The sequence below is a fragment of the Ictalurus furcatus genome, chromosome 28 (assembly GCF_023375685.1).
Source record: "Ictalurus furcatus strain D&B chromosome 28, Billie_1.0, whole genome shotgun sequence".
In the NCBI taxonomy this organism is placed as follows: Eukaryota; Metazoa; Chordata; class Actinopteri; order Siluriformes; family Ictaluridae; genus Ictalurus; species Ictalurus furcatus.
In genome coordinates, this window is record NC_071282.1 from 15,626,661 (window position 1) to 15,639,092 (window position 12,432).

The window sequence follows — 12,432 nt, forward strand, 5'->3', positions numbered from 1 at the left end:
AGGGAATATAATGTATAAAATAGGGTATATAATGGAAAAAAAAGATAGCAAAAATGTTTAAACAACAATAAAGTAACTGAAATTTTTTGCACTTTATTTTTGTCAAATTGCAAAAACAATGTAAATGTATAAATAACGTTATAGCTAAAGTAATAATACAAAATAATAAAATAATATAAAAATGTAAATATTTAAAATTAGTCATTCAAAATGATATTTTTGGTATTTGCAAAATGAAAGTCTCAAAGAATGTCGATTTAATTTGAGTTCGGTTTTTGGTTGAAAAATGACAAATATAAAAATACAAAATACAAAAATTGTGAATTGCAATATAACAATTGTACATTTAAAAATTGTAAAAAAAAAAAAAAATTATTAAATTTTCTTTTTTATTCGAAACATTAAAAAAGAATCTCAAATTAAATTGAAAAATAAAAAATTGCATTTTAAAATTGTATTTTGTTATTAGAAAAAAAACATTTTAAATGCCAGTAACCAGTAAAAATAAAGATATGGGAAAAAAAAAAAATAGAAAAGAAAAAATGCAGTTAAAAGTAGTATCATTATCTTTTTCCTAATTGGATTAAATATAGTCCCAGCATGAAAACCCTTTATTCCCAGTTTCAGTATACAAATATCAACATACATATTAAGTATTCATGCTAGATTATCCATCCAGTAAATCTCAGTGTATTTAATGATCATGACCTCTTTTTAATATTCCTGATTCGGTTAGATCGTGACACCAGGGCTCATGTCAGACTGCAGTACTGTGCCTATTAGCCTGTCCGGTTTTCTAAAGACCCTGTTTCCATCTTTATAAATAAACCAGCTTGAATTTTCTCATTGCTGTTTACTGTGAAGAGATTCTGCTCTTTCGGTGTACGGCTTGCATGTTAAGAGGATTCATCCCTAATCTCCTTACAGCGCTTCATCGTCCGCTGGGGTGGTCATTCCCAGCATGACGTGCGCTTTTGATCTTTCAGTCTGTGCATTTGAAACCAATGGTGTGCATCGCGCTCGGTCTTAAAGGAGGCTCGGAGGAAGAATTTGCCAGGTAAGAAAACGTGAAATCGGTCCGTGTTTGCGTTCTGTATTTAAACTTTGCTGTGATTTTTAGATGCGCGGTTATTTTATAAAGTCCGTCTGTTAACGTAGGGCTGGGGATATGACAGAAATATCATATCACGATACTTGAGGACATTTTTCTAGGATACACGACGCGTAACACGATATATAGTATAGCTGATAAACTGTCCACAAAACAGTAGTAAAATAAATTTGAAAAAAACAAAAAACAAAACGTTAAACCGAGTTTGACGATACTTCTCTTTAATGCCTACAAACTCCAAGAAGATTAAGTTTTTCAAAGCATCACGTCAAATCAACGACATCCGTTCGTTACCATTTCATTTGTAATTATTGAAAACGTAAAAGATACATCAACGTACCAACGATATTTCAGAAAAGTGTATCGCGAAATCATTGATCACGATATCGATATATATCGCCCGGCCCTACGTTAACATGAGACGCGCGTGAGGGTTTTTCCCCCCCTATAGCGGCAAATCCCAACGTGTTTTATTCTTCTCATACCACAGCAATTTGCCAGCTCTAGTTATTTATTAATTAAAGAACATAATTTGCTACGTTTTTATTTACGTTCGATGTTGTGCATAGTCCTGGATTAGTTGTACTGATGTATTTTGTGTCGCCTGTGGCTTTTTTCTTTTTTCTTTTTTTAAAAAAAAAAAAAAATCAATTTCTACATGCCTAAGGAACAGGAGTGCTGTCGAAATACACTGAAGGAAAGAAGTAAAGGAAACAAAAAGAAAACGCTAAACTACTGAATTACAATTTAACGATCCTTACGCTTGCCCATTTTTCCTGCTTCCAACACATCAACTTCAAGAAGTGACTGTTCACTTCCCACCTAATATATTCCACCCCTTGACAGGTGTTAATGTAGCAAGATAATCAATGTTATTCCCCTCACCGGTCAGCGGTTTGAATGTTCTGGCTGATATTAGTGTCAGTGGTCCTAAGGCACCTAAATGGAAAAACTATTTAAATATCTCACGGCGTTAATATTTTCCGTGATTTGTTTTCGTATCGGGGAAATATTAACTTTGGCTCGTGCTTCTGACTTTTGTCAGGCGATACATGCAAAAAACGAAAAGCATGCAAAAAGGGATTTTCTCCCCAGGCTTTGCGGCAAGATTTATCTCACAGATAAGGAATGCATATCTGATATTATGCTCGTGGTCACACGGAGCTAGGGCACACAGGAAGCTTCGTCTCTCATGAGGGTTTGTTGAGCTGTAGGAGCTGTCAGTGTTGAGCTCCGTTCATGCTGTAGGTCACAGGAGATGGGAGATGGGGTTGAGTTCATCAGTGGAGCTCTGTAATTTGAACTGCTGTGACCTTTAGAGGAGCGAGATTTAGCTGGGAACGGAGCGGAGGTGATGGATGAGGTCACCCAGATGTCTGACGGTCCCCTCTGACGGTCGCTCTAGAACAGGGACGTGAACATAAAATGCAGACGTTTTCCCTGTTTGTAGTTGTTGGTGTTGCATTTTTCAGACGTTACTGAAGTAAAGATCGATAAATTGCACAATGATGGTTCTATTTGTTTATATAGGTTTAAAATAATGTTTAACTCAGAGCCGTTGACATTTAAACCTAATGAATTGCTGAATAGTCAACAACCCTTTACAGGAGAAAGTAGCTAATGCATACTTAAATAGTCACTAGAAGTTGCCAGATGAAGTCACTGGCGAATTAGCATATTCATTGGATCATCTGGGGTCGTTTGCATACCAAAACAGGAGTTTTTTTTTTTTTAAAGACCTTTAGAAGAGCCTAGAGGTTTATCAGAATAGAAAATAATAGATTATAACATTTCTTACAGAAAGAAATGTTTTGTTCTAGTAAGAAAAAGTATTTGGAACAACAGTGATCAGTGATTGGTCATTGGGGAAAAAACGGTGATCAGTGATTAGTCGTTTGGAACAATGGTGATCAGTGATTGGTCGATGGGAACAGTGGTGATCAGTGATTGGTCATTAGAGACTGGTGATCAGTGATTGGTCATTGGGAACAGTGGTGATCAGTGATTGGTCGTTTGGGAACAGTGGTGATCAGTGATTGGTTGTTGGGAACAGTGATGTCAGTGATTGGTCATTTGGAAACAGTGGTGATCAGTGATTGGTCGTTGGGAACAGTGATGTCAGTAATTGGTCATTTGGGAACAGTGGTGATCAGTGATTGGTCGTTGGGAACAGTGGTGATCAGTGATTGGTCATCAGAGACTGGTGATCAGTGAATGGTCATTTGGGAACAGTGGTGATCAGTGATTGGTCATTTGGAACAGTGGTGATCAGTGATTGTTCGTTTGGGAACAGTGGTGATCAGTGATTGGTCATTGGGAACACTGGTGATCAGTGATTGGTTTTTGGAAACTTTCACTTATGCAAGTGCAACTCAGGAGTTTACACATTTGTGGTGAGTGGACTGAACCTGCTCTCTCAACTCGTATAACCAGCAGCTGTGATACGAGCTGGAGAGCCATATCGAGTGCTGGACAGTCACTTATGTCTGTTCAAAATGTCAAACATTTGCCACTAAACTCTTTTAGTTGCTAAAGGGGTCTAAAGAGTCACCAAATCTAACGACAAGGTCACTAAGTTGGCAGCACTGCAGTACCGTGATGTGGCTTTTTCATAGTCAGATAATCATAATCTGTAATTAGTTACACTGTTACAGTTCTCTGTACCTGAACTACCTCTATAAGTAAAACACTTTTATTTTATTTATTTATTTATTTGGCTAAAGACCGAAGTGGTTTGTAGTAAAAGGATCTGTGTTTGAATTTGTGTGGAGACGTTCTGTGGTCTACATGTTGAAAAGTTAAAACAATGCCCTGCTGTTGAATGGTTTCCTAAAAGAGTGATGGGCAGGCTTTTCCTGCAGACCAAAAGTAAAAGCAGTAAAAGCAGCCAAAATGCAAAGGAGCCAGGGGCTGTTTTATGTGTATCTGAAACAACAGTCTAAACGTCACTTTAGCTCCAGGGCCGTTCTTTTGACCTTTTTGTAAAAAAGAAAAAAAAAGCCCGATTTGTTCCTTTAGTGCCTCAACTATAGATTTGTTCAGCTAGGTAGTAGAAACTGGAATATCAGGATCAGGCAAAATTATTATTCAAGCTTCTAAATGCAGTATTTGTGTCTTAATGTCATGTAGCGTGAGCCTTCTTCACATTCCATGTGTGAAAGTTAAAAGAAAAAGTGGTGAAGCAGGTTTTTATTTTCACGCACCAAAGATCTGGAACACAATTCCAATAAACATTCTTCAGCCTCTAGTATATATCACGGATATATATAATATATAATTTCAGAAATATTTCATACATATTCATAAATTCTGGCAGTTATAATGAGGGTAAAGAAGGTGGAGATGGTTATAGGCCATTTTTTAGTCTCAGGGTATGGCGGGGGGGGGGGGGGGGGGAGGACCTAGTTTGAATGTTTTTTACTGGTTAAAAATGACCTCTTCATGTATACTTTAGCCGACGTATAAGCACAAGGATAATTTTGTCATTGAACATGCCTTATGTGTCTGTGTGGAAATGTTGGCACAACAGGGACAGTGTTTAGGCTAACATTTAATTAATAACTTTTGTGAACTGTTCTACATCAAATGTTGACTGTTGAGGATTAACAGCAGCCCTTTCTCGAGTCAGTACTTCTGTTGCTTAGCTTCCGTTGCTTATGTTTATCGAGCAGCTAATTTGATTACTAGTGAGTAATTACCAAAAATGCAAAAATGGCTTATTTACTATTCAAATTTTTCGATTTGAATATCCAAATTAAATTGACTCGTGCTTGCTAGGTTTATGCTCGAATCCCTCAGATCTGAATTTTACTGCGTTGATGTCTGCTAACGAACGACTCGCAGCTTCTTTCTCTCATGTTATCACACCGTCTCTCATGCCGAGGCTATTTTCGATGCTATATTTATGCACATGAAGATGACTGGTGCATGGGTGTCAGCTGAATGATTTCTGGCTGAGGCGGAGGAGTGAAACACCTTGTAGTCTGGAAGCGTTGAGGTGTTGATAACTGCTTAGCGTAACATTCTAATTGTAGTTAAGTCATGTTCAAATGTAGGGTGTTGAGTTATAAGGGTGACTGTTGTTTAAAACATTACTGACTCTGTGATGTTCACTAGGAAAACAGAACTAGCGCTATATCCTTATTAATCATTAAACATGACACCAGTGTTCTTCATATCAGTATGGTTGTAAATTATGACCATCACCGGGAGTGAAAACGTCAACACCAGTACAAGGTTGTAGATGTACGAGCAACGCGTGTCCACGGCTGTTTAGAAAGAGTTCTGCTACAGTTAGCATGCAGACGGATTTGATGTTTAGGTCCAAATTACAAACACTGCAGGGCTAAATAATGGCGTTTGAAATTTTACTTCAGGTTTTACTTCAGCAAAGTTACAAACCGGAAAGCAGAAATATCAGGATTCTCCTTTTCCCTCCGAGCAGAAAGCAGTTCTAATTCTGAAGCGTTTGCTTTCAAGCACAGGCTACAGTTTTTATTCTCCGTTATTATGAATTCTATCAATATTAAGAAAACTGAACCTTACTGATGAATTTCAGTTCAGAAAAGGATTTTACTAGTTGGAACATTGACTGTATAGCAGCAGTGAAGCGTTTAAACCCAAACAAACACTTGTAGTAGTTTGTAAACACACAGGCGCTAGCTAATACTAGCACTGCTAGCACTCTGTTAGCTAGCATACTTATTCAAATAAATGGTGGGAGTTAGATAGTTTCAATAAATGATTCATTGTCATTCTTTCAGTTTTTATTAAATGAAATGCAGAGCTACTCTGTGGTTTACCTCAGCGTAAAATAGCTAATTTATAAAATAATAAACGAATGAGCAGTAGTTTTTACAAAACGTTTTTGGAAATTCTGTTAGCATTTGTGAAACATTTGGATCAAAACATAGCTAATGTGTGGAGATGTAGCTACATCCACTACATCGAGGAAACGGTGACTAAGTCTTACAGACGTATTCCCAATACAATGTCTATATGCGTACAGGCATCAGAATATTTCTGTATACGTTGTTGATGTAAGTATGCTGTGTGAGTGTCCATTACCTAGCCTACAGCTAAGCATCTGTTAGCACCCACAATTCCTTGCGGACTGAGCATGTGCATATAGCTCCTTTTAGTGGATTTTCTGAATGAGGTGTTTACATGTAACAAATTTGTGATTAATACAGGCATATTCCAGAACCGGGAATCATAATTTGGGAAACCAGAATAATATCTTAATCTGAATCAGGTCATCGGATTACGGTGTTTATGTGACTCAGTACTAATTAGAATATTGCCAAATTCCGATTAATATTGGAATATTGATGCGCATGCAAACGTAGTCATTGTGGTTGTTCTCTATGTGTGTTCATATTTATATATATGTATATGTTATGTATATATGGGCATGGCTAAGATCCTGGGGGCGGGGGGTAAAAATGTGGGTCCTGGTACATGAGAATAAAATGTTAAGCAGCCTTTCAGAAACAAAACAATTCGAAAGAACATGAATAATTCAGACGGGCCTTTCACTCGGGACGATCATACACAGGTTGGGCATAATTGATAATCTTTTTTTAAATAAAGAAATAAATATAAATTATATAAAATGGCTTACATAACACTGCACTTAATCGAAGCGCAAAATGCATTACCATAATTGCACTCGTGCTTTTAAGGTGAGATTTGTTTATCGTATTGCGCTGACATTCAGAGCCGAACGAGAGCTTTTGCTTTGCTGACAAATTCATAGCGAAGATGATAACAACGTTTGGTTTGTATAATGCCTTTCTTATGCGCAAGGTCACTTCAGAAGTCAATATAAGGTAAACACACAGACACATGCTCTTGTCGGCAAGGTCATTGCTGCACACGGTCCTTTTGATTGTGTGTTGTTCTTGCCTGTTGTATGAGTCATCCCTTTAGGTTCTCGTCTCATGAGCCGGACATCTAGCTTCATCTAGGAAGCATCACATTACCATCTTACTATGTTATTTTACTATGTAGATCTTTCAAATCAGGAGTACGTTCTGAAAATAAAACAAATAGATGGTATACAGAGCAGTATATAAGAGCAGATGTTGAAAGTCTGTTGTATGTGAAGATGGATGGAGATGACGACCTCTCGAGATGATGGTACATGATGTAATGGAAGAGAAAGGTGTTTATAAAAGGTGCTGCCATCGTGGCAGGAAGATGCATTAAAGGCTTTGGCTGTTCCAGTGGTGTGAGAGTGTGAGTGGATAGTCCTGTGTTTAAGGATGACATTCGAGTGTGGAATTACACCGTGTCTGTAGAGTATAGGTTCTTCATCATTGGGAGTGACTCTATTTGCTTCCAGTTTGCAGGGTTGACACCTGAAATGCCAGTTTCTTCTCCAGAGAAGTTTTATTATTTACACCAATTTTAAAAAAATTATTATTTTTTTTTAATCTTACATAATTACAAAGTTTACATTTTTACGGAGTTTACTTTAATTTACATGAATGATCTCGAGTGATTTGGGGGTGATTTTACATTTTATATTTTCCTCCAACCGAAAACAGCTTTACTGTAAATTGACCGTCCATCAGTGTGAACTCTAAGCATGAAAGGGTTAATGCTACTTATCACTTACGTTATAGCAGCTATAAACAGTCATTCTCTCACTGGTCTGTCTTTTTTCCCCTCATTTTTGAAGTTAATAAGCCACAAAAAAGCATTTTGTCACGTCACAGAGGAACACGTTCGGTTTTAAAGCGCTGATCCCGGAAACTCCTTCCATAAACGTTAAATAAATCGTTCTAGATTTGGGGTTAGGGTTGCCAGATCACATTTTACACATTTATTTCAAATGACTGTATTATTTGGTTTAACACGAATCAGTCCGTACAGGATTTCACAAGGTTTTTTTTTTTTTTTTTGTGATTGTAGAAATTTCATTTCTAGGAATAGTTCGTTACACTGCAAGTGTTACTACACTTACTGTGGGCTGTCAGTCAGACTGTGCGTTACCTTGGCAACATGCAACGCTCTATCCAGCTGTGGCTTCTTTGGGAACTATTTTCATTGACTGAGCAAAAGGAAACAAAATATTTGGCCATATCATGTCTGGAATATCAGTTCCTCGATATTAATTTGATGTTTATAGATCTGTCGTGTGAAAGCAGCATCACCCTCGCAGTCATGCTGCTGTAGTGAAGATCAGCACGATGTCAGTGATTTCCTGCGGCACTCACGATAACGACACTCATGCTTGTGTGATATTGCTTATGTTTCTGACATACATTCATCCCTTATGAATTATCCTTTACTGTAGATAACATACAGTGCCCTCCACTAATATTTATATTTATACCCCTGTGAAACAGGAAGCCATGGTTGAACAATTTCCTGTTCCTAGTCACTTAGGTGTACTAAAATTTTTTTTAAATATCAATGGGAATATACTTCAAATATATTTTTCCCCATATTAATTCATAGGGGTGCCGATAATTGTTGCACACCATTATTTAGCAGAGATTATTTATTTATTTATTTATTTATTTATTTTTGGATAAACCTGTTGTGTTTGCAATTGTTTGATATCCCTGAGAGCAGAGTATTTTTGTGTATTTTTTTGGTTAAACAACCAAGGCAATTTTTCACAGCCGTCTTTGCTCATATTTACCAAGGGTGCCAATATTAGTGGAGGGCACGGTATCAGATGTTGGTTAATTTTCTATAAAAGCAGCTCTAAAAAACCATTAGAAATAGAATTTGTAATGGTTATAATGGGAATTATATTGGTTTTAATGGAAAACTGTAATGATCCCTCTATTGGTAATTTGTTGTCTTCTCTTGGTGGCATGTTATGTCTAGTGGATATCATTAAGGACCAGTAATAGTAATGGTTTTAATGGTTTAGCTGATGGTTTGTAATGGTATTTGTAGTAGAAACCATTAGAATTTGTGTGATGGTTTCTATTGTTTTTGTCTTCAGCAGGACTGTTGTTGAAAATACTCATCTCACGCTAACCCCACATCATGACCTTGATTTATTTTCTTAACACCACACCCCTGAAGTGTTTTCTTCTTTGTGTATTGTTTGTGCAGCACTACAGTACGTACGTCATGTGTAGTGATCTGTGGGGTTTTTTTTTTTTTTTTGCTTTTTTTCCAGCTCTAATCTTTAGCATTCACTCAGAGTGATAGATTTCCATTTTGTACATCTGCAATCCTCTAATAGACGTCGGCTCTCTCTATTTCCTGCCCTGGTTAATTATGTAACAGCTTGTACCATCAGCTTTCAGATACATCTGCTGAAGTTCAGTTCTTATGGATAAAAATGCTTCTCCAATCTCTCCAATGCTTCTCCAATCTCCAGATGGAAGGGTTGAGTGTATCGCATCATTTTTGTTCATTAGCCATCTGTTAATAGACTCTTACAAAGAAGAAAGATCCAGTTTTCTGGATTATTAACTCGTACTGTTATTTCCTGAAGTACTGCCCCTGGCAAAAATGATGGAATCACCACACTTCCCAGGACCCCCCCCCAAATCTTTATTTATTTATTTAATGAAGCTGCTATACCGCTGTATACATTATCTTCATGGATGATGCTCACTTTTAAACGTACTTCCTTGTTTGAACGATTATTTGTTATTACTTCGGTTACCGTTGGTAAAATGACCGTCGAAGCCGGACCACGTTCCCTGCAGATGAAGTATTCATTCTCCGACTGATTAACGTGTGGCATGACAGGAGCTGAAACAGTGGGGCTCCGAATCCTGGCAGCACTTTGATGATGAAAGCATTAGCTCCGAGTGGAACAGATTTGTTAGTGGAAAGTTGGCACCGAGGTGCATTATTTCCTCTTTCCATCTTTTAAAAAAAAAAAAAGAAATCCAGCAGCTGGTTCACACCTTGACCCGTTTTCCTGAAGTCTTTAGCAAACTGATTTGTGGCCGAATCGTCAACATTGCTGCACGACGAAAACAAAATACACATTTTTATTAGCGTTTTAGTGTTTGTCAGTGTTACGTAATGGCTTTTTAAAAAAAATTTTTTATTCATAGATCATATCTGTACTTTGTTTACTTGTAGGAAGTGAGTTTTTGATGATTTTGCGTGGTTTAGTCGTGCGTTCTAGTCAGTTAGGGTTCAGTATTGTGGACCTTCAGTGAAAATTACAGTTGTGTGAAATCGTGAGAAAAGAGTATTTTATCGGGTTGATCTTTTTGTTTTTGTCTTTGTAACTACCTTCATCTGCTTTTATATCCTCTGGGAAGCTTTTGGAGCTTCTCCTCTCATTCCTTCCTAGAACTGTTTTAACTCAGATGTCATATACATTCGAGGTCATAAGTTCGAACATGGCTTTGGCTGGATGAGCATTGGGATGATGTCACATGACGCATCTTAACCAAAAATTAAAAAAACACTGACTGCCTCAGCATAGATTTATTTTGCAAACAAAACATTAATCAAGTAAATGCACCCAAGAGTTATTTATTTATTTATTTATTTATTTATTTCTGAACTTCAAGCCCATTTTAGTCATTTATCTGTTTGTCCATTTTAACATTAGATTCCGGTTGGCGTTATTTACAGGCATAATAACGGTGATAATGGTGGGTTATGGTTAACAAACTTAGAAATTGATCAAATTAGAAAACCACACACCACCAGGCTATGCTTCATGGACCTCTGGCAGTCCCTGGTTTGAGAGAGTCATATGAATGTGGGAAACTTCCGCTCAACTTTGTTCATTTAAAAAAAACAAAACTACCCCCCCCCCCCCATACAATTGGTTAAAATCATATTCTCAGCAAACTTCATTTGAATTCCCTGAAGGGGAAACGGCAAGGGCAAGTTGATGACAGCAAGTTGAGAAGAGCACTGAAAGACTTTTGGGTGTTCCCTGTTCCAGTCATGTTTACGCTCGTCTGGTGGAAGCGTTTCCGTTACTGTTATCCCACTGAGAGTCTTTTCTCATCAGGACATGGGCTCCTTTCAACTTGTCCAAACAATACGATTAATAATGGGCTGTTATGTCGCATCATGTGGAGCTGCATCGGGGACGTTGACAATAGGAGAGTTGTTCTGGCCCGGAGGCAAATTTGCTTTGATTTCAAATTGAAAGGGTTTTTCCTTCTATTGTGGAGCTATATGCCTTGACGTTGTGCGTGCGTGTAGATGTTAGAACCGAGTGCTGAAATGTGACATTTGGAAAGTTGTGTTCTCAGAAAAATAAATGAGACGTTGGATTTTTTTTTTTTTTTTTTTTTGCCTGAATTGCTTGTTTTTTTTTTTTTGTCTAGAATCAAGATGTCTTTTTGTAGACATGTACAACCAGGGCTGGCTGGGATAAATGGGCTAGCATGGTTTTGCCCTTTCTTTCTTTCAAGGAAAAAAACAACAACATAAAACAAGGCTCAATTTTTGGCATCAACATTGTCTCATTTGCTGTTTAAAAAAGGTTTAAAGTGGATTATATTTGACTTTTGGTGACACGAGAACAACAGCACCACCTGTGGTTGTAAGTTGTAAGTAAAATTATATGAAGTGAGGCTGATTTCTTTCTAGCCCAGATCACATCACTGGCAGTTGTGCCAGTGAAATACCATCTAGAGTTTGTTTGAATTGGGTCGAATTTATTTAAGCCTGCTTCGTTGACACTGCCAAAACACGTCACATAAAAAAAAAAAAAAGAAATCATACATTTCGAGGCTTGTCTGCTCATCTTCACCTTGCGATCTTCTAATTCTTTCCCAGTCATGCTCTTGGTTTTGTATGCTAGCAGCTGAATGTATTCAGAAGTTTACAGGAACATATTGTCTGCCAATTTACAGAGAACTGCATCCAAATTAATCATGCAGCCAGACACCGTTCCAAAACACACTGCCAACTCAACAAAGGAGTTTATCGGGAGGGGGGGGGGGAGTGGAAGGTTTGAGACTGGCCAAGTCAATCACCAGTGCTTAACCCAACTGAGCAGCATTTCACCTCCTGAAGAGGAGACTGTAGGGAGAAACCCCCGGAAACAAACAACTGAAAGAGGCTGCGGTAAAAGTCTAGAAAAGCTACACGTTGTGTATGAAGAAACCAACAATTTGTTGATGTGATTGAGTCGCAGACTCGATGCAGTTGTTGCAAGCAAGGGCTATGCGACCAAATATTAACGGTCATTTACTTCAATTTACTTCAAGACTTTTCTGTTCCTATACTTTTGCTCATCTAAAAATCAGGTGGTCTGATTCAAAAGGTTTTATGTTTTATAATACTTATCATTAAGTCTCCTTTGCTGTTTGTAGGTCACGTAGCAGCTTCAGTACTTCAGTGTGGCAAAAAAAATAAAA

At 37.5% G+C, this 12,432-nt stretch overlaps 1 protein-coding gene across 3 annotated transcripts in view; it reads left to right on the forward strand.

The window, feature by feature from the left end:
• Positions 1-12,432, forward strand: part of mast4 (microtubule associated serine/threonine kinase family member 4) — a 97,654-nt gene that overhangs the window by 7,261 nt on the left and 77,961 nt on the right. The window lies entirely within an intron of this gene.